The sequence below is a fragment of the Pelobates fuscus genome, chromosome 10 (assembly GCF_036172605.1).
Source record: "Pelobates fuscus isolate aPelFus1 chromosome 10, aPelFus1.pri, whole genome shotgun sequence".
Lineage (NCBI taxonomy): Eukaryota > Metazoa > Chordata > Amphibia > Anura > Pelobatidae > Pelobates > Pelobates fuscus.
Window position 1 is genome coordinate 49,432,442 of NC_086326.1, and position 21,752 is coordinate 49,454,193.

The 21,752-nt window shown below is 37.8% G+C and overlaps 1 protein-coding gene across 2 annotated transcripts in view; it reads right to left on the reverse strand.

Annotated features, from left to right (window-relative positions):
• MGMT (O-6-methylguanine-DNA methyltransferase) overlaps positions 1-21,752 on the reverse strand; it is a 433,459-nt gene that overhangs the window by 406,382 nt on the left and 5,325 nt on the right. For both annotated transcript variants that reach the window (XM_063435142.1, XM_063435143.1), the window contains exon 2: positions 17,747-17,794. The gene's annotated coding sequence lies outside the window, so the exon portion shown is untranslated. The remainder of the gene's footprint in view (positions 1-17,746; positions 17,795-21,752) is intronic.

Here is a 21,752-nt window from a genome sequence, read left to right on the forward strand (position 1 = left end):
TTACTTAACAACAACAATGGAACTACTCTTCATAGAGAAAATGAGTTTATATTTCTGTATTCTTATCCAAAAAGATATCTTGTGACATCAGATCTTGACCACATTTTATAGATCACTCGTTAAAACATATAATGCAGCATGTGCTGCTATCATTATTATTATTATTAGTAACAATAAAGGAAGTAATCTCTATCCAGTTTTACGCTTTGTGGTTTATTTTATTTTTTTTCTTCGTCTTCGTAGCACTTCGTATTTTAGAGGTGTCCTTTGGGGAAAAAAAAAAATCATATTATCACAGAATCTGTAGGGTGCTTTTTTGCCACTTATCAAAATAACTGTGAAAAAGCATTCTCAAGGTATTTTACTGGGACACAATAGGAGAATGTCGTGTCTCAGGGCAGTTACAGCCAACATTATCACAGCTCACAGAAAAAAAATAAAAATTATAAAAGAGAACAATGTCCTTACCTCTTTAATATATTGCAAATTAAATAAATATGTCTTGGTACAGCAAAGGGAGTTCTGCTGGCCAACAATTTTAAGCGCATGTTAATACTAGGAAATATGATATTTACATATACACATACACACACTCACACAAACATAAGTGATGACACTTGATAAATCTAGTTTAATACATTTAATCATGTACCTAAACCGCTCAATACAATCTGACACAGCTAGTTTACATTCAGAATTAAGAGACATAAGACACCCACACATTTATTTATTCTTACACAAATGAATGTATTCAAGACAAAAAGTGTAATCTCTGATTGATGAAATCTCCTGAAGATTTGTAATTTTTTTCAAATGTATCCTTGTAAAATCCTAATTTAAAAATCACACTAAAAGCACCTAAACCACATTAAATGTAGTTGTTTTGGTGCATAGATGCATAGATGTAGTGTCAATCATTTTACATTTGACTGAGAACATGTCCCTAGTGACTGACAGACACTACAGGAACTTCTTCCTTAACACCTTAAATTTCCAAAAGATCTCCACATTCTGCGTCATCACAGTATGCAGAGGTTGAAAATGACTAACAGTTATAATAAAAAGTATTTAATTACCGTAAGTGCTTTTCTATGAGAAGCATTGGATCGGAGCAGCATGAAGATTGCTTCATGCATGCACCATAGGTCTACAATGCTTTGCTATGAGAAGCATACGGCTGCAGGGGTGTATTACCCCGAGGCTAACAAGGCATTTTCCAAAAATGCCGCCCCCAAATCGCCCCCTGGCAAATGCCTTGCTAGCCTCTTGTCCTGGGGGGCCCAGGAGCTGGCCACCTCAGGGCCCCCCCCCAGGGCTGGCAGCGGCAGCACTTTCCGGGCAGGAAGGCAAGAAGCACTAATCCTCGCACGCACCGCAGTAATGCCGGAGCCGGAATATGACGTAATTCCGGCTCCGGCATCACTATGCGGCGTGTGAGGGAGCTGAACAGGAGGATTAGTGCTCCCTCGCCGACTGCACTCACTGACTGGCCGGCCGCCTGCCCGCCTGCCCAGCACCCCAGGGAAAGTGTTAATCCACCCCAGCATTCCCAAAGGTAAGGAGGCTGGGGAGATTGAATTAAAAAAAAAAATGTGAGTGTGTTAATGTGTGTGTGTGTGTGTGTGTGTGTGCGTATCTGTTCGTGAGTGTGTGTGTCAGTGTGTGTCTGTTAGGGAGTGTGTTACTATGTGCGTGTCTGTCACGGAGTGTATATGTGTCTGTCAGTGAGTGTGTATGTGTATTTAGAAGGCGGGGGGATTAGGGGGTGGGTGCCTGAGTTTTGTCATGCGTAGGGCAGCACAAAACCAGGATACACCACTGTATAGCTGGACCAAAAGTCACCAAGTATGATGCTCTCTCAATGGGCGGATTGGTCTGCAGCGAGGAGAAAGATAAATTTTCTGTTTTTAAAATTTTATTCTATAAAAATATACATTTACATAGTTTTGTTTTGTTTGTTTTTTAGGAGGGGTTAGTCTAACACTAAAATGGGATATTTCTAGCAAAAAAACTATATATATTTTTTTTTTTTTTTTTATTTTTTTTTTTTACAGTTGATAAACATATACCTCTGAAGCGGTTGTTGACCTAGAGGTCCCCATTTTTCATGTGTGACAAATCGCTGTGCTACACCAGTAGGATTCTCCTCACAAAGGACAGAATCCTACTGTCCTTTGGTTACCTATTAATTAACAGGACTTTACAGAGTTATTTTCAATATGTCTTATGCAGGGCCATCATTAATGTTTATTGGACCCTGGGCAAGCATTTGTGTGGGCCCCCTGGTCCCCTCCCTTCCACCTTCTAGCATGCAAACATGCCTTCCCCCCAAAGACACACATAAATAAAACACAACAAAACACACACATAGATCGTAGACTTCACCACACTTGTTTTTCACCTAGAGAAAATATACACACTGAAACACATATAGATGCAAACACGGATACAGATACACAGGTACAGACATCCAAATTCACAGACACACTCACAGACACACATGCAGACACACTCTAACACACATACAGATAAACAGACAAACACACTGACATATATGCAGATACACACAATAACATATACAGATACGGACACATAATGCAGTTACACAGACACACACTAACACAAACAGTCACACATGCAAGTACACACACTTAATGACAAACATTCAGATACACAGGATGACACTCATTTAGAAGCAAATATTGAAATACACAGATTCAGAGGGGCACACACTGACACACATACAGATACGCAGACAGACATGCAGACAAATACACATGCATTTACACATACAGAAAAAGGCAAACACACATACATACATACATACATACACACACACACCTTCTGTTTCCTACCTTTTGGGTGCTGGAGGGTGACTTCCCTACAGTTCAGTGGCTGGCATGAGGCTGTTCAGAATTGGGCTCTCTACCAGTCCACACTCCCCCTCCCTTTCTCCCTCCAATGCAAATTGTGTTAGCTAGGAGGCACTGACCTCATCACACGGCGACTGGGAGGTTCAAGAGGCAACTGCTTCGAGCCCCCTATGAGTGACTTGGCCCGGTATAGATGCCCCTTTTGCCCTGTGTTAAAGGCCGCCCTGGCCTTATGGCTCTAACTACATTTTCAACTATTAAGAAGTGTAATGTTTTCCTACGAATGCCTCATAACATAAAAACTTTTTTCCCCTTCTCTTAAGAAGCTCTGAATTTAAATCTGTCTTAGAAGAATCGACTATTAGTGCAAATTAAAGCGGCACTGTCATGCCGAACTTTCCTTTCTTTAATCAATTCCTCGTCTCTCCCTCTCTCAGGAGCTGTTCATTTCTTCCTGTCTGCTCTAGTTTTCTTTAAAACATAAGACAAAGTAGGGGCTATTTGTCTTATGTTGGTTTCCTACGCCTGACTATTTCTGACCAGCTGAGGAGCAAAGTGTGCTTCATTTCCGGTGGTCAGAGCAATTTTCCCACAGTTCTATGCTTTCCTCCCTGTTCCCGTGATGCTTCCTGTCAGTAAATGACAAGACGCCGGCAAAACTGCCAAATTGCGTCCTAAGAGAATGAGAACAGTTTGTTCATTCGTGTTAGGACACAATTCGGGACTTTGTTCGTATCGGAATTTCATTCTAATGAATGAAACTCTGATCCTTTTCGTGGCACGGCTGCATTTTGAAGCTGCTTCGTCGATAACTCCCTAATTATTGTCCTCCCCCCTGACCAACACCCCTAAGCGACAGGTGGGGGCCATAAAGGAAAATGCCTCCCCCCTCCTTCCAAGGGGACTAGGGTTCCCCAAGCCCCTAGTCACTCCCCCCCTCCCCCCGCCCAATAAAAAATAATCCCCTACCTACCCCCTTCACGCTAAAAATTAGTGAGGGGGGGAAATAAAAGAACCAACTACCTGTAAAAAAAACAAAAAAAAACAAAAGAGGCCTTTTTTCTAAAATCTTCATTTTTCAGCCCCCAAAAAGGCCAAATAAAAACCATAATACCAGTCGAACTTGTAAAAAATAAAATAAAAAACCTGAGCGCCCCCCCCAAAAAAAACGAAAAAGTAAAAACCCGACGGTAAAAAATTAATCCATCTTCACCCGGCGAGGGCACGGAGCAGATTACGCTCTGCAGGGCGGGTAAAGGCTTATAAAGCCTTGCCCCGCCCTGCAATCAGGCTCAGAGAGCTGATTGGTTGGTTTAAGCCTTCTAATCAGAGTGCTCTAACAGGTAAATGAAGAAACTGACTGGTAAGTCGCTACATTTACCTGTCACAGCACTCTGATTGGCTTCAAACTCAACCAATCAGAATGCTCTGTCATTTTACACAGCGGGGTAAAATTCCAAAGAACTTTCCCACACTGTGTAAAATAACTAGCAATCTGATTGGTTAAATTCCAAGTCAACCAATCAGAGTGTTCAGAGTCTAATTGAAGTCTGCGCCGTGCCCTCGCCGAGTGAAGATGGATTAATTTTTAGCGTCCGTTTTTTTTTCTTTTTCGACTGATTTTTTTTTGCGCTCAGGTTTTTTGATTTGATTTACTTTTATTTTTTTCACGTTCGACGGGTATTATGGTTTTTATTTGCCCTTTTTTGGGGGCTAAAAATGAAGATTTTAGAAAAAAAAAGACATCAAATGGTAAGTTTTCTTTTTTTTCCCAGGTAGTTCTTTTATTCCCCCCTCACTATTTTTAGGGTGAGGAAGGTAGGTAGGGGTTTATTTTTTTATTTGGGTGTGGGGGGGGGGTGACTAGGGACTTTGTTCGCCTGACATTTCTATTCATTCGCTTTAACACTGCAGTTAAAAACCAATATCCTTAACATTTTGGAAAATTCTTGAACGTACATATTTACTATCTGCTCATGATAAAAGCAACTTTTGCACCACTTTAAAAATCTGCAATCCTTAGCGGTTTAATACCCAATTCAACTCTGTATACTCTTCCCTTCTCATAACTGTAGATCGTCTCGTTGATCAGCGTCTCCTGTACATCAACTTTATTTTTTTAATCCTGATGTAATATTGTTTTGTTACATTTCAATATTCCTTTACAATCTTACATATTAAAAATCTCAAAATGACACTAGTGTCAAGCATATTCCTGACACTATAGTAAGACCGCTGTTTAGGTGTTTGTCCCCCTCTTCCCCCCTTTAAAAGGTGTTTTTAACTCACCTTATTTTCAGCACCACGCCAATGTCGTGGTGGCTTTCCCCTTCCACCACCCTGGCTGAGATAACCACATCTGACAATCTCAGCCAATTCAATGCCTTCCCATTGGAATGCATTAAGAGGCTATTGTGCATTCGTGGCAAAGCACCACACTGCAGCAATCCGGATTTCCTCTTAGAGATGCAAAACAATCAATGCACCTCTATGGGGAGCATTCAGCGTCCCTATGCATAGTATGAAGACTCTGAATGGCATTACTGCACACTGTGCAGCACTGACCCGGGAAGCTCCTCTAATGGCAGTCTGAGTGACTGTCACTAGAGATATTCCTAGGCTGTTGTAAACTGCCTTTTCTCTGAAAAAAGCAGTGTTTACATCAAAAAGCCTGTAGGGACAGGCTGTAAACACAAGACCAATTACATTATGCTGTAGTTCTGGAGACTACAGTGTCCCTTTAATAAATATATATGGAGGAAAAAGATTAAGACACTGAAGAGTGATCAAGAGACATACAGATCGATCCATCCAATCAAAGCTATTACATACTGCACAAATAGTGGAGGCATTAAATCTCTTTCAGTCGGTACTTCATCTATTTATTTTGTCAGATACTTACTGTATTTTCTTATAGCTCGTTTATATTTTGCAAATGTTGTACAGAACTACAACTGTTTCCAGGTCCCTGACCAATAATAACAATTTAAAGTAATAATGCCCTGATCTGCTCCCAGTAATTCGCTATTCACCTTCTCCAGCTATTCCACTCAACAGACTTTTACATCAATTTGTTTTACAAATTACCATCTCAAAATCTGACAACTGATATTTCTACCTTCTCAAGGCAATCCATAAAAATTGCATTTCAAGTTACTCGGATACAAGCAGAACAAAAAAAATAAATACATTTTACAAAAAAATAAAAAATTGATATATATATATTTATATATCAAACACAAATTATGATTTATATATGCTGCAAACTCATCTATAAGCTAAATATTTTAACAAAATGCAGCCTAATAGTAAAATAAAATATTAACAAAAAATGTGTATATATTATATATACACACACACACACACACACACACCCCCCTGTGTTTTTATACATGTTATACAAATATGTTTTTCAAATTACCTGTTAAGGCCATCAATATTGCTGTATATTGATTATTAGGATTCCTAATCACAACAAGGCTATGCAGTGACAACCTAGTATGTAATGTCAATCAGGTTCTATACTTAAAGGTATGCTGTAGTAACAAGAATACAAATATGTCCCTGGCACTACAGTGCTGGAATAGACATTTAGGTGAGCAGCTCCCCTCTCTCCGAGGATTATAGGTGAGTTAACTTACTTTTTTTCCCACGCCATGCTGGTCTCGCCATGGTCTGCGCCAATCAGCATCTCCTCATAGAGATGCATTAAATCAATGGGCAACGTTCAGCGTCTACATGCAGGGCGTGGAGATTCTGGCAGCACTGACACAGGAAGTGCCTCTAGTGGTCGCCTGAGTGACTGCCACGAGAGATGTTGCGAGGCACCAATGTAAAAACTACCCTTTCTCTGAAAAGGCAGCGTTTACAGCAAAAAGCCTGCAGGGACAAGCTAGAGACACCAGAACCACTACATTAAGCTGTTGTGGTTTTGAGGATTATAGTGTGCCTTTGAACTATGAAGAATGAGTGGCACCCGGAAGTTCCAATCTACAAATTCAAATGGCTTTTTTGAACTTTGAATCAGGTGGATTTCACCTTCCTTGGATTACTTTTGACCTATTAAAGTGTTGAGCCAGCGATACCAGGCTCTGTACCATGAGAGTGCATTTTGTTTTATGTGTATATACCTCACATACTCTATGGGGCCTCTCGAATTCCTGTAGAATGTGCACCAGCTGTTTACATTGGAAGAGGGATCAGGATTGCCCTAACTAATCCGGCTTACTGCACTACAGTCTAGTGTCAAACCTGCCCTGCTTTTGTGAGTGTGACCATTACTAGTATCTCTTGCTCATTTGGATATTTGTACAATCTGCACTATTGCCTCTCTCAATTTTTTTTATTTATTTCTCTCCTGCAGGCTTTATTACATCTCGTGTTAGAGAAGTATGATGTGCTCCACCTACTTTTGTGTGTATTGTTAAGGTGTGGAAGTGCACGAGGGTATTATATATTATCTTCTAAAACGGTTTGACTACTTACAACGGAGGCTTCAGGGCACCCCTGGCACCATAACCACTACAGAGGGCAAGTAGTCAATAAATCAACTATTTAGCTATAGATTTATATAGCCCATAAGCAGGATAATATGTTAACCAGGCAGAGTATATTTGGGTTTCTCTATTTTTCCTCCAATGGTGGCCTCGATTTAATAAGCTTTCCAAATGATTCATTACGGTTAGAAAAAAAAAATGTTCCAAATGATTTATCTACAGAAATCACCTGTAAAGGCTACAGTAATTTTTTTTTGTAGATAATTATTATTATTTATAAATTGCCAACAAAATTCCACAGCTCTGTACACTTGGAAAGTAATTTCTGACAGTACTGAATTATTTGGAAAGCTTATTAAATCAAGACCCATGTAGTGCTATAGGAAATAAGTACATTTCCCATAGCACACTCCTATCTAGCACTACTATTGTGTTGCAAATTGTTTACATGATTGATACAGGGCATCTTAGGCATGGCTAAGCATCATGGGAAATGTAGTGCACACATTTCTGCAGTGCCAACGTTAGTCATCAATGCTTAACATTAAGTAAATAAAGTATATCATTTTCACAATCACTCGCACTATTACATTTCCATAAAGCATTTTTTTTTTTTTTTATAAACAATCAAATGCAACCTGACCGTTACAGTTTCCCTGTGGATTTACTACTTGTTTCCCAGCAGACACTGATCAGCCTTTATGCCGGTGTGTGATTAATGATAGGATTTCGCACTTTCACAACACTACACTATCTGTGTTAGATGCAGCAATGAGAGGTGGTCTGATAATAGACAGATTTGTAGTCATGTAGCATTCATTCCCCTTGTCTACACTCTTCTCAGAGATATCTATTTTTATATCATCAGTTACATGGCCTAAAGCTTAATCATATGTAACTTTGAAACAAATTGCAAGGGTGCCTTTTGTAGTGCTTTACTCGATATATCACATTTTAGACTCAAAAGCTCCACTCTAGTATTTTTGTTTTGTCAAGCAAAATAATAATAATAATAATAATGATAATGATAATGATTTATTGTATGGCATTATATTTCATTCCATACAGATAATAAACGGATACAAATGTAGAAGAATTTGTAAATATCAAGTATGTGTCCATAAAATCTTATAGAAGATTTTTGTGTATATTGTCTCGATAACAATAGATACATTTAATTATTATTATTATTATATTTGTTAACAGTTGTGGGATGTACTGCGTTATGCACATTTGTCTAAAACAAAATGGTTTTCGCTATTCAACTGGTATTGTAGTATCTGTTTCATCTGTTTTGTGAAAAACTATTGTTAAAAAGATTTGTAATTTTTCTCTCGTCTATAGTCCCCCAAAAAAAAAAAAATTAAACCTATCTTGCAATGCGCCAGCAATCAAACCTAAGCGCCCAAACTCAGGCAGGTGGGTATCAAGTATGTGGCCATAGAGAGAAACGGATCTACCTTGGCAGAGCATGACATATTCAAGACTGCAATCAATCTTTTCAGCAGAGAAACTTATATGTGTATATTATTAAAAAAAAAAAAAAAAAAAAAGAATATAGTTCTTCGTCTACTATTCTTTTGACTGTAATGTCGGTTTTGGGTCACTGATTTGACCTTTGTAACTACATTTAACATAAGCACACTATCGAAATATATCAAATTATACATTTTCATGCAATTCTACACTAGCGATCCTTCATCCACTTGCTGTAGTGCTTTATAGTGCCAGAAGTGCCATGGCATCATCCTATGGGTCGATGTTAAAATGTTTTAGCATGGTTTGACAGCTAACTTGGGTCTTACCAGGTAACCCGTGCTCCATCAGATCTTCTGAAGCAGGAAACGTCAGAGGTCACCTTAGAGCAAAACGAGACCGGTGCAGGACCACAAACATTTTAAAGACACTCAACTGACAATCTCAGCCAACTATCTCCGTCCTGCTACGTCTGGCTTATCTTACTGGAGAAGATAGGATGTGTGCAGGTGCCTGGGGGGACCCAGGTAAGTTGTCAAACTGTGCAATAATGTGCTGGTCTCCCAGTGTTCCTCTAAAGAAATACTATCGCTTTTGAGTATTTGTTTTTTTATAGGCAGACTACTTCAAAAAGCTTTTGTTGGACAGTTTTGTAATGTCAATGAAATTCAAACACAATCAGAGGACGAGACAATAAAAACTGCTCTCTTTAATGTAGAATCAGATTTTTGTGAAAGTGTGGAGATGGGCTGAGCTGTCAACACCTTAACACATTGTGCCATTGCCTATAGGCATTCGTGAATGACAGCAGGATGGAACATGTACCTACTGGTGAGATGCAAAATAGGTGCCATGACATTTTATTGTGCATGCTCATAAGGAAAACACGCTCTGGAGGATTTTTTATAGACATCCATACGGTACACTGTGCATGCGCAATAATACATGACTGACACTGCTAGTCACAGGTGAAAACACCAAAAGAGGAATTAACATGTGTGACCATGGAAGGAGAAAAAAGGGAAGATATAGCGCCTAAATAATTCCCTTACCTTGGGCACCTGTACAAATAGACGTGTGTCTTGCAGAGGCCCCACAATTAACAGTGCTTCTTTAAACATTCCCAAAACACTAAAACTAAATTTTATGCACGATTAATAAAGTATTTTTACATATTTTACAAAAGGCAATTGTATTATTATGGACTCTATACTCTGAAAATAACCAACTTAAGATACAATGCAGTATCTAATCAGTCTGCTTCATCAAAAATTGTTAAAGTCATAGTCTAACAATTCCCCCTAGAATACAAAACTGCTAAAGAAGACAGTAATTCACATACCACACACGAAAACATCACCCCCTCAAAGTATTATTGCTTTTTATTAGAACAACTTAATTTCCGAGCCGATCTCCATAATAAATGTTTTTTTTTATTTTTTTAATATATACATTTCAAAGAGTATTACATTAGAAAAACCATACTTTTACCTTGCAGCTATCCTATCCATCTTTCTTATTACACCCCCCTACATTTCATAAATAGTTCTCATTGACAAGCCTAGCTAATTCAGGTTAATTTTATTGTGTTGTGAAACTCTCTCACATTTATGTTCAATTACCTTTATCGTTTTATTGCTGCTCGAGAAAGTAATCAGGGCAATTATTTGGAAAAGGGAAAGGGGGGGGGAGGGACGTATAAATTCTAAATCACAGTTCCTGGCATTTTTCGATAAAATAGCAGGTTTATTTGAGAATGTGGCAGGGATATCAGATAAATCATGCATCAGTCAAGTATAGCTGACCCCCCAGTGCATTGGACAATATCAGAAGTGCTTCAAAAGAAACTTTCTTGGATCATCAATCATTCTACATAATACTACGGCAGCTACACCTAAAGAGTTGGAGATTGAAAATATATAAAAAAAAAAAAACGCAGACAATATGAGGCGAAACCTCTGGTCGCTTTAACTCCTTCCCTGTCAGAGATGTCATTAACTCGTGCTTCTACAATGCATTTCACATCTCCTGTGTAGTGAAAGCACTAAACGCCAGGAAATTGCAGTTGCCACTCTAAAACCAGCATTTGATGATGATGGGTTAGTGGAAATATATATTTACTATAATGCAAAACGCTGAGCACCTGGGAATTATGCCTGTTTGTGGGTGAAGCATGGCAGATGTCATGCATCGTACAATTTAAAAGGGTGAGGGACTGGAGCAGTTTTTATTTGCTCTACGAAAATCAGCATAATTAAATTATAAGGCATGTGGCTTGCTAGAATAATTTTGGGCTACCTTATACATAGTTCTATTTCCAGCTGAAATTCAGAGAACACAGAGAAATGTCTCACTATGGCTTTTCCAGCACAAAGGGGTCTCTTTCTTGCCTTATACCTTCAATAACGGAAGTATTTTGGGATTCTAGACTTTAAAAAAAAAAAAAAAAAAATTTAAATAACTAAATTATATCACTACATGGATTTTATTTATTTTATTTTTTTTTTTAGTTTTGTAACGGTACCTTATGCTATAGTTGTATCTGGCAAGTGTACAGATTTTGTGAATAGAGTTATTATTAGCAGTAACTATACCCCAATGGTAGAAGTCCCTGCCAGTGTCTCGATATTTATAAGTGCTCATACACACCTTCCAACTGTTCCAAATCCAGGACCATTCGCAGAACACTGTAAAAACCCTCTGCGCATGCTCAGCACTTAGTTGAACCAAGCAGTATGATCGATGATCAACCTGGAATGCATTCACTGGTTGCATGACTGGTCAGTCCATCCTATCCCAATTTCACATCTCCCTGTGTTTGTAGGTATGCATCCAGTGTGTCAGTTTCACAGTTAAAACAGGCAGACATTAAAGGGAAACTATAGTATTAGGATTACACCCTCCCTCGATCTTCCCCCCCGGTCCATAATTAGTAAAAAAAAAAAAACAACAACAAAAAAAAAAACCTTTATTTACCTTACCAATTCCACTTCCTCCAAGTCATCCGAGGGGGCTAATGTGCAGAGCATGAAGATGTCCAGTGTCAGGCGACCTAAAGTCCAGTAAAATCCCAGAAGCGCCTCTAGTGGACAGCCACTGGAGGCAGTCTTAGTCCTGCAAGGTAATTATTACAGTTTCTCAAAATTTAATTTACATAGCAGGACGAAGTGGGACAGGAACACTGCACCCAGACCACTTCAATGAGATGAAGTGATCCGGGTGCCTATAGTGTCCCTTTAAGGACATTCTGGAAGCCATGTCAGCCATCACATCACAATACCACACTACTCGATGGGGTGCTATTATTATCAGTTATTATTACTAATACTAAATTTGACTAGCACAGGTTTTAATATTTTGGGCACATTTCAGGTTTTCAAAGTATTGAATAGATGGATACTGCTTGCTAGAATGCAGTTTCTTTTCTATATTACTGAACATTAATGCCTGCTTTAGGGGAAAGAATTTCCTACCTGAGGGCAGAGAAATATCTCTTGGTGATTCCTAAGTGGATTTCTGCTGACGTCTGGTGTGTGCTACTGAACATCAATTCTAAAAGTCTTCAGATATAGAAGTTTATGGTTATGCATGTTTGACATAAATGTACAATATGGGCTCAAGTATGTTATATATTATCTATATATACAAACACATATACACGTAATTTTTCAGTTTCTCTGCAACAATATTTTATCGTAACCCTGCAAGGTTCTAACAGTAAAAATATTTTCCTAAGCCCAGGTTACGAAGAAGAATCTTCTCCGAAGCAAAACAACTACAAGGCTAGGAGTTTAGTTGAAAAACAGCTGGTGAAAAAAAAATTAGCTTAATAACCATATCGGCCCTACAAACTATGACAGAACAGGTTTACATCTTAAAGTTGTTCACTCAGGCAGACAAAGCATTCTGAGGGGCTTGTATTTATATTAAGCTGCAAACTACACACAAATCTTGTTTGCCTTTGAAACAGGGACTCCCGAAATCTGAGTCTGTTCAATTTGTCAGTTAAGCTCTGACCCCAAAATATGTCTTCTTTGATCAAGATCTGGAGACTACACAGCCCACTGAAGTCACTGGCATGTTTATGAAACCATGTAGTGGAAGGTAAATAGACAGCATAAATAACAACGTAATCTGAAGTATATTGACTCAATCTATCGCAACTCCTCAAGACATTATCTCTACCACAAAGCAGGAGGCAGAGGTATGGAAAGTCTATTATGTGACGTCAAGGCACTTATGAGCTCCTTCCTGATTGCACTGCTCAGGGTTAAAATTACTCAAATATGAGGACAAAAAATTGCATGTAGTATAGTATAATATTGTAAAAATACAATACAACACTAAATGCACTTTTCTCCTCATTATTGGAGCAAATTTAACGTTGAGCAGTGCAATCAGCATGGAGATTTGACACCCCATAATACGCTTGCTCTATACATCAATATGAAAATAGGTAGACTGTGGCCTTAAAAGGATAAACATGGTCCAGAATAGTTTTAAATACTGTATGCAATTATGATCATTTGGTATTACTGAGCCTAAGGTATACCAATAAACCATTTCCCACACCATTACCTCACCACTAAACAAGGTGGGATGCATATAAGCATTTGTGTAGTTTTGGCCACATGTGAACCCCTGTCATCCTAAGTGTTGCAGCAGAAACTGAGTTTTGTCAGAACTGGTAAAATGTTTCCTATTTTTAATAAACCAGTTATGGTGATCACATGCCCACTATAGCTCACTCTACTGTTCGTAACTTGAGGTTTAGCTATTTGTAATTGTACCTCATAAAGGAGAAACTAAATATAGATGAACCATTTGTTTTATAACATTTGGAAAGGAACAGATTCCTGTAGCTTCACAAATGTCTAATTCTCACCAGATTATGGTACTACAAGTTCTAACTTATCAACACAGTCCCTCCTGTAGACTCAGACTATCGACGTGTTCCTCCTTCTCTCCAGTTAAGGTGTGAGGTCAAAGGCCACCACTATCTGGCCTTTGTAAGACAGTTCCCTGAATAATAGTTGACTTTCAAATCACATTTGTTGGTGCTTGGCAGCATTCTGCCTCTCTTGTACAATGATTAAAGGTTACGAACCCCGCCTGTCCTGGCCATAAGTTCTGTCCTTTATTTTATTTTAAGCTACTGACCTGGCCTACTGTAGACTGAGAAAATTGCTATCCTGTTCCAATTACCCACTGATGACCTGGTCTAACCTGGACTGTGAGTTTTACTTAGTCGTGTTGCTTGTTCTCATCTTATGCACCTAGCTTGCTCCGGTCTCGAAATATTTCAGGAACTGTTCCAAGTCTACTATTTGTCGGGCGTATCGTACATAGGAGTTATTTATTCCTTAAAAAAGGGAACGGTCACTTCTCTGGAATCTATACCACTGAATAATAAAACATTGAAAATCACTTATTTTTTTTCATGAAATGTTCAATAGTCTTTGAAATTTATATTGACGTTTTAGCAAGTGACATAATCAAGTTCAGACAAAGCAAGTCTCGGTAAGAATTGCAGATAAAGAAGAGGAATAGAAAAAGTCTTCTCTTTTCTGTATGATTTCTCTAAGCTGACTGCCATGTGCTATAGGACAGAATTTAGAACAACGATTGAGATGGAGCCAAGATGGAGAAACACAGCTCAAGGATTAAGTCACGTGGACATGTACATCTAATTTTATTTAACAAAAGCACAGCTGTTAAATAGAGGGATAAGTAAACAGAATATCAAAAATTTGACAGTTCCTTTTTAGTACCAGCGGTCAACATCAGTCAGGGGGGTGGGGACTTTTGAATGAAGGTGGTAGTTAAAGGACCACGTTCATGACATTTACACTTCTTGTTTTTAAAGAAAAACTTATTAGCAGCAGTTTGTAAGTTCACATTAGATTGTGACCCAACATGACTGCTTAAGCAGATAAAAAAAACTATACAGATATATATATAAAGTTTCATTAAAGTTAGTAAACTTAAAAATTAAAAAAATTAAAAAAAAAACACCAAGAAGTGAAAATTTGACAAGTTGTCCTTTAAGTTGAAGCCACCTCTATCTATAGGTTGAATTCCAATTCTACTCAAACACATAATTCTTGCAGAGATATCTCTGAATACACCCTAATGGTTTTATTAGATTGAAGGAAGCAGCCAAAAGTTTTGAAAGTTGACGTACCACGGAAATGCAGTCATATTTTTTGTTAAAATCCCACTGTCTTCTACAAAATGTTTATTTTGAACAGTACGGATTAACATGCTTTATGAATCTGCGTCTTGCTTTATTTGAAGACATTTACTCGAAGTCACAATTCAGGTAAATGTCTCCAGTACATTTTAATAGGGATGACAAACCTTAAACAGTTGTCAGACACGTAGACAAACTAAACAAAACAAAGAAAAGACAATAGGTTCCTTTTTTGAACCTGCCAATTTTCTAAAGACCTGCTTTAGCAGATAACGGGTCCAGGGCAGCTGTGACATTAAACCCAAGGTAATCTTGACATATACAAAGAATTTGATACGGGTCAATTTCCTCAATGGAAACAAAATCAATGTGTACGTTTTTGTTACTTTTTAGATTTACAAGCTTATTGTCATTACAGGACATGAAGAAGAGTAGCGTTACTAATGCAGAACTGGAAGTGTCAGTTCATTGGAAATCAACATTGAATGCGTTAGTAAGACATTGTATAGTAGCAGGCAGTGATCAATAAGTTTGGCGTGACTTATCTGAAGCAGTCATTGAGATAAAGACTATCCCAGTTATTCCAAGTTTCGATGGCCTCATAAGATACTTGTTTGCAGTGTTGCAAACAATCAAGCCTAACCAACGTAAGTATATTTCTACAAATTATTCAAATATTACCAAGGTCATTTCAATAAAAAAAAAAAATAATAATAATAATATATAATTACATCCCGGATGTCTGCTGCTCTTTTTTCCTGTTTTATAAATATTTAGTATATTCCATACAAATACAATATAGGGGTAATATTAAGTGGAGTAAAAGGTAACTGCTCATCAAGTAAAACATAAATAAGAATACAGATTCAATTAACGTCAGAGAACATTCTGGCAACTTCTTGTTTTTTTATGTGGGTTTACTATCCCATGAAAGCAATATATATTCCAGTTGTTTTTATCCCCAGGCAGTAAAAGAAGTAAACAAAAAGCATAGTAAAGAAAAAAACAACAAAATAAAAAAACTAGCTGATATGCGAGAATGCATTACACTATACTGTGCAAGATGAATAGTTTCAAAGATTCGATGAATCAATACCATCCAATAGAAATCCTTAAACTCACATATAACTACCGGTAGTAATTTAAGTAACAGAACAAACTTTATAATAGATCAAAACAATGACAAGCAAAGATTACAGAACATATATGGTACACATAACACTGTCAAATACGATTAAAAACATTGATATACACACACCATAATATATATATATATATATATATATATATATATATATATATAATAAATGAGGGCTTGCACTCACGGTCTGTAGATAAGTAAAATACGTCTTGTTTATTTCAATTCGATTAAAACATAGTTGCTGCCATCAACGTTTCAGCCACTCCTGTGGCTTTCATCAGGATCAATTCAGCATACAATATATATATAAATGTATACACATGTTTATAATGTCCAAAAGTTATATTTTATTCAAGATGAAAACACTAACAAATGCATACTAAACATTGAACTGCAACAAATTCAAAGCTAAAAGTCTGACTTTGACAAATTCTCCAATTCAGTTAAAGTCACAGCTTGGATATTTTAGCCTTATTTCGCAGTATATATCAGTAAAAAAAAAAAAAAAATTTGCAATTAGATTTTTCCCCCCAAATGAAATAGATCATGCATGTTTTATTATGTTGTATTGTGTAGAGCCAGACACATTCAAATTAACAGAAAAATACTCTACACACAAGCAGTTGCACAATCTAGTTACACGACACAGCACCTAAATTCTGTAAATATGCAATCTACAATTTAATGTATCGACAGAAATGAATATCAAAGTTATGTGTATGCGAAAAGGAACTACAATGTTCCAATTTTTTTCTTTAAGTGCAAGATGAATAAAAAAAAAGTCTATACTTTAAATCTTTGGTCAGGGATCCGTAAAAAAAAAAAAATATTTTCCATATTTTAGATTGATAAAAAGAAATACACTCACACATATCTAAACAGACATATACCATATATTAAAACAATTTAATATACTAAGGCTCAAGAGGTTATCAGCTGTGATGTGGTTACCTGTTTATATTTATGTTTACTAAAATGTTATGTCCCTCGAGTCGTGGTATTAATATCTATGCAACAAAATTAAGCTTCCCACTTCTTGTCACCTGTGATAAGTAACCAAGAATTTGAAGAATATTTTATCTCAATTTTAAAAAAGTTATAGATATCATCTTTCAAGATCGTTTCCTCCGAAGACAACATAAATATTGGTTTGTAGCTGAACTTAGTGCTCTGGCCAACAGCAGAGAGTTATTTGTCAAAAAGTAAATTACAATGCAGCCCGCTCTTACTTTGAATTATATATAAGATGGAATATTATTGACAGAAAAAAAAACCTGGGAAAAAAAAAAAAAGTTAATGCTTAATTCTACACTACAAAAAGAATAAAAATAAAAAATGTATTTTTTTCCTGCTCGGATGAAAATAGATATGTGGTAAGGGAAGGCTCCTGTGATGTCTGATACCAACCAGACAGAGCTACAGAGATTTGTGATACAACATCAATCTTGTCGACTGGATTCGAACGCCAATTGCTCGTTATTGGGGGAAAACCAAATCTTGTAACGTGAATGTGGTTAGCGAAAGTGCACAAGCAAAAAAAAAAAAAAAGCTTAACGTTGGAACTTACTTTCAACAAATGTCTTGAAACACCAGTTAATGTACGAATGGGATTTTCCTACAAGGGGGGAAAAAAATAATTCTATTAGAAACAGATAAGCCTACTATTGCCCAAATGTCAAAAGGAAAGCATGTCAATGTTATCTTTTCGTTTCTAATATAATGTGTACTGTAGAATTATGATTAGAAAAATGGGCTCAGGATTTCAGGGCATTCAATATCAAAAAGGAGAATAGGATATTTATATATTTTTATTTTTTTTTCCTCAAGCAAACAGGAATTTTAAAGTTCAACAGGTCATCTATCATCTGTAATGAGTCATAATCAACAGATGAAATACACCAAGACCTCTCTCATCACAGACCATGAAACTTTGATCTGCAGGATAAGAATCTAGTATAAGACATATTCGTGCCACTGACAATATTACATATAAACAAAAAAAAAATGTACGCTTGGCTGAATAGTCGGGGAAGATTCATATCCTTCCAACTTTTCACAAATTGTTTCCTTTCTTGAACCTTGAATAACAAAAGGAAGTAAGGAAGCAAAAAAAATAAAAAAAAATTATTTTCAGTATTGCACAAAACACAAAGGGATATTTTTACTCTAATTACAGATCATTCCATTACTTTTCAAGAATCAGACACATTTTGTTAGTTACAGACTTACACAAGAAATACCAACTGTCCCTATGATATCAAAGGTCTGCAAATTAGTATTTTTATTGTACTGATGGAGATCGTGGAGCAAACTAGGAGGCATAAATGAGGGACTAAAGGGGGTGGGGGGGGAGATCATCCTGAAAAGGTGCGGTCCTGCTCAGAAATGCCAGTTTGGCAATCATGCCAAATTATAGTTTGCAGTGTGTGTTTAAAGGGATACTATAGTGCCAGGAATACAAAGCTGTATTCCTGACACTAATCGGTTCCCCTTGCCTCACCGTCCCCCCTCGGTGCTGGGTTGAAGCTCCTCCTCCTCATGCAGAGCGTGAGGATGTCCAGCGTCAGATACCGGACCAAAAGGTCAGTTTCAAACCTGGAAGCCCTCTTGTGGCTAACTTATAGGCCAAATTTGGGGAAAGGGGCACCTATTTAGAGGTTCACTATAGAGTTAGAAATACAGGTTTGCATTCTTAAAGGGACTCTCCTGTGACAGTAAAACAAATCAGTTTTCCTGACACTGCAGAATCCTGCAGTGGCCCCATCCCATGTTGCTGAAGGGGTTAAAGCCTTTCAGCGCTGGGTCAGGCTCCGCCCACGCTCCTCCCCGCCAGCCGGCAGGGGGGACCTAATGCGCATGCATAGCGCGAGGATGTCCAGCGTCATTTAAAACACTTTTCGTTTTAAGAACCCAGATGTCCCTCTAGTGGCGGTCTGATAGACAGCCACTAGAGGAGGACTTAACCCTGCGAAGTAATTACTGCTATTTATAAAAACTGCAATAATTACACTTGCAGAGTTAAGGGTGATGGGAGTTGGCACCCAGACCATTCCAATGGGCAGAAGTGGTCTGGGTGCCTGGAGTGTCCCTTTAACAATAAACACTGCATTCTATAACCTGAGTAGCTCATGTCAAAAGGTAACGCACTGGGAATGGCAGTTTGGGGATACACTTCAACATCAGGACCTTGAAAACTTGCCTTTATTAAATAAACCATGAATTCTGCATCAGAACGGCTGCTCAACAAAATTTCAAAGTACAACCCTAAACTCCATAGTTAAAAGGGGTCTATATGAATGAGTGAGACCTGTAAGAATCAAACAAACATTTTTTTAAAAAAACTACAGTAAAACTTTGCTAACTCCCATAACTTTTTAATAAATACATACTCAAATATGTATCAACATTATGCACTCACCCAGCTTGCCTCCTAATCTAATCTGACAACCTTGCTAAGTATGTAAAAATACCAAGTCTAATGGGTGGGAAATATTTTTTACAGCACAATAAGAAGCCTGCTGCATACTGTCTAACGGTTATAGAAAGTCGAGCTCACTTTCTAAACACAAGCGATTACTCCTGTTAAAATATGTGTGGTTTCATTTTTGTAGATTAGATTTAAACCAGTTGTCTCAGCCATATTGAATTTCATTTTCTATTATCTCAATTGGAGCATCCCCTACCTAGGGAGCTCTCAACATTGTGAAATAGTAATTAAACAATAACAAGGACTGTATTGTATTCTCCAGCTACAGCTCAGATCATGGGCTCAAAGTTAAATATCTCGAGAACCATGGGATTCCCACACCTGAAAAAAATGAAATTTTACTTTCATAGTCACACAACACTTTATTATGATTCTAGTTAATAGCAGTTATTTTACCCTTTACAATGTATTTAAATAAATCAACAATGGTAACACTAATGGACAGGTATCCCTTATGATCGCTTTTTGGAAATCAATTTTGCAGGGTTTCTTAATGTAATAATAGTCTCATGTCAAGTTAACTTCTTCACGGCCAGGGCTAAATACAAATAGGATATTAGATGTCATTGATCCTGAAGGTTTCAAACTCCAATAAATAGTTTTCTTCAGCATGGGCCAGTTTAACAGTTGAAGTCTCAGAAGGATGTACAGATCACTGCAATGAATGTTTTCACAGAAAGGCAATTTATAAATGCATACACAAGTGGGATATAAACTGTTGGAACTCTCCAACCCCAAGCACTTCAGCGATTTTAAAGGGACACTATAGTCACCAGAACAACTACAGCTTATTGTATTAGTTCTGGTGAGTAAAATCATTCCCTTCAGGCTTTTTGCAGTAAACACTGTCTTTTTCAGAGAAAATGCAGTGTTTACATTATAGCCTAGTGATTTGGCTGTTATTTGGCTGTTAGAGCTGCTTCCTGGGGCAGTGCTGCACAGTGTGACTGCCATTCAGTGTCTCCACCCTCTGCATGCAGACACTGAACTTTCCTCATAGAGATGCATTGATTCAATTCATCTCTATGAGGAGATGCTGATTGGCCAGGTCTGTGTTTAAATTGTGCTGGCTCTGCCCCCTTGACAGTCTCAGCCAATCCTATGGGAGAAGCATTGTGATAGGCTCAGACCACCACTTCTGATGATGTCAGCAGACACCAGGCAGATCAGGGGCAGATTCAGCAGCGGCAGACTTGAAAACGAGTAAGATTTTACTATATTTAGGGAGGGCCACAGGGGCTAGATGGTGGTTTATTAACTTAATTAAATTAATAGGGTCAGGATTACGTGTTTGTGTTCCTGACCCTATAGTGTTCCTTTAAGAGACACGTATAAATCCCCTTCACAATAACTCCAAACTGTCACGCAGACAGTGGTATCAGATGCCAGCACACACAGCTTGCTAGTGCCAGACAGCCAATGGTGGCATGGTCCTCCCCCTCCATTCCACCACCTTCTCGTAGAGATATATTGAATCAATGCATCTCTATGAGGAAAGTCCAGTGTCTGCATAAAGAGGGTGAAGACACTGAATGGCAGTACTGCACAGTGTGCAGCACTGCCCCAGGAAGCACCTCTAGTAGCCATGTAAGGAATGGCCAATGGAGGTATCACTAGGCTGTAATGTTAACACTGCATTTCTCTGAAAACTGTGTTTACTGCAAAATGCCTTAAGAGAATGATTATACTCACCAGAACAAATACAATAAGCTGTCGTTGTTCTGGTGAGTATAGTGTCCCTTTAACACGGTGTTTGTGACCACTATGCTTGTGGGTTAGAATCGTGAATGTTGTGTAATCTCAGATATCACACAATTATACATCGCAGTTATATCAAGAAAGCAAAGAAAGACCTTTGGAGCACCTCTAGTCTGTAGAAAATACAAGGTTGATAAACCCAGCTTACAATATTACAAAGGGACGCCAATAGGTACCAAAGCACGACACAGGGCCCAACTTGTGCGGCAATGTAAATATTTGTATTAATGGCTGTTACTAAGTTTGAGTAGTGTACATGTTACCCGAAGTATACTAAAATCACTTTTTTTTCTTAAACCTTTGGGTACCGGGATGAAGAAAAACAAAC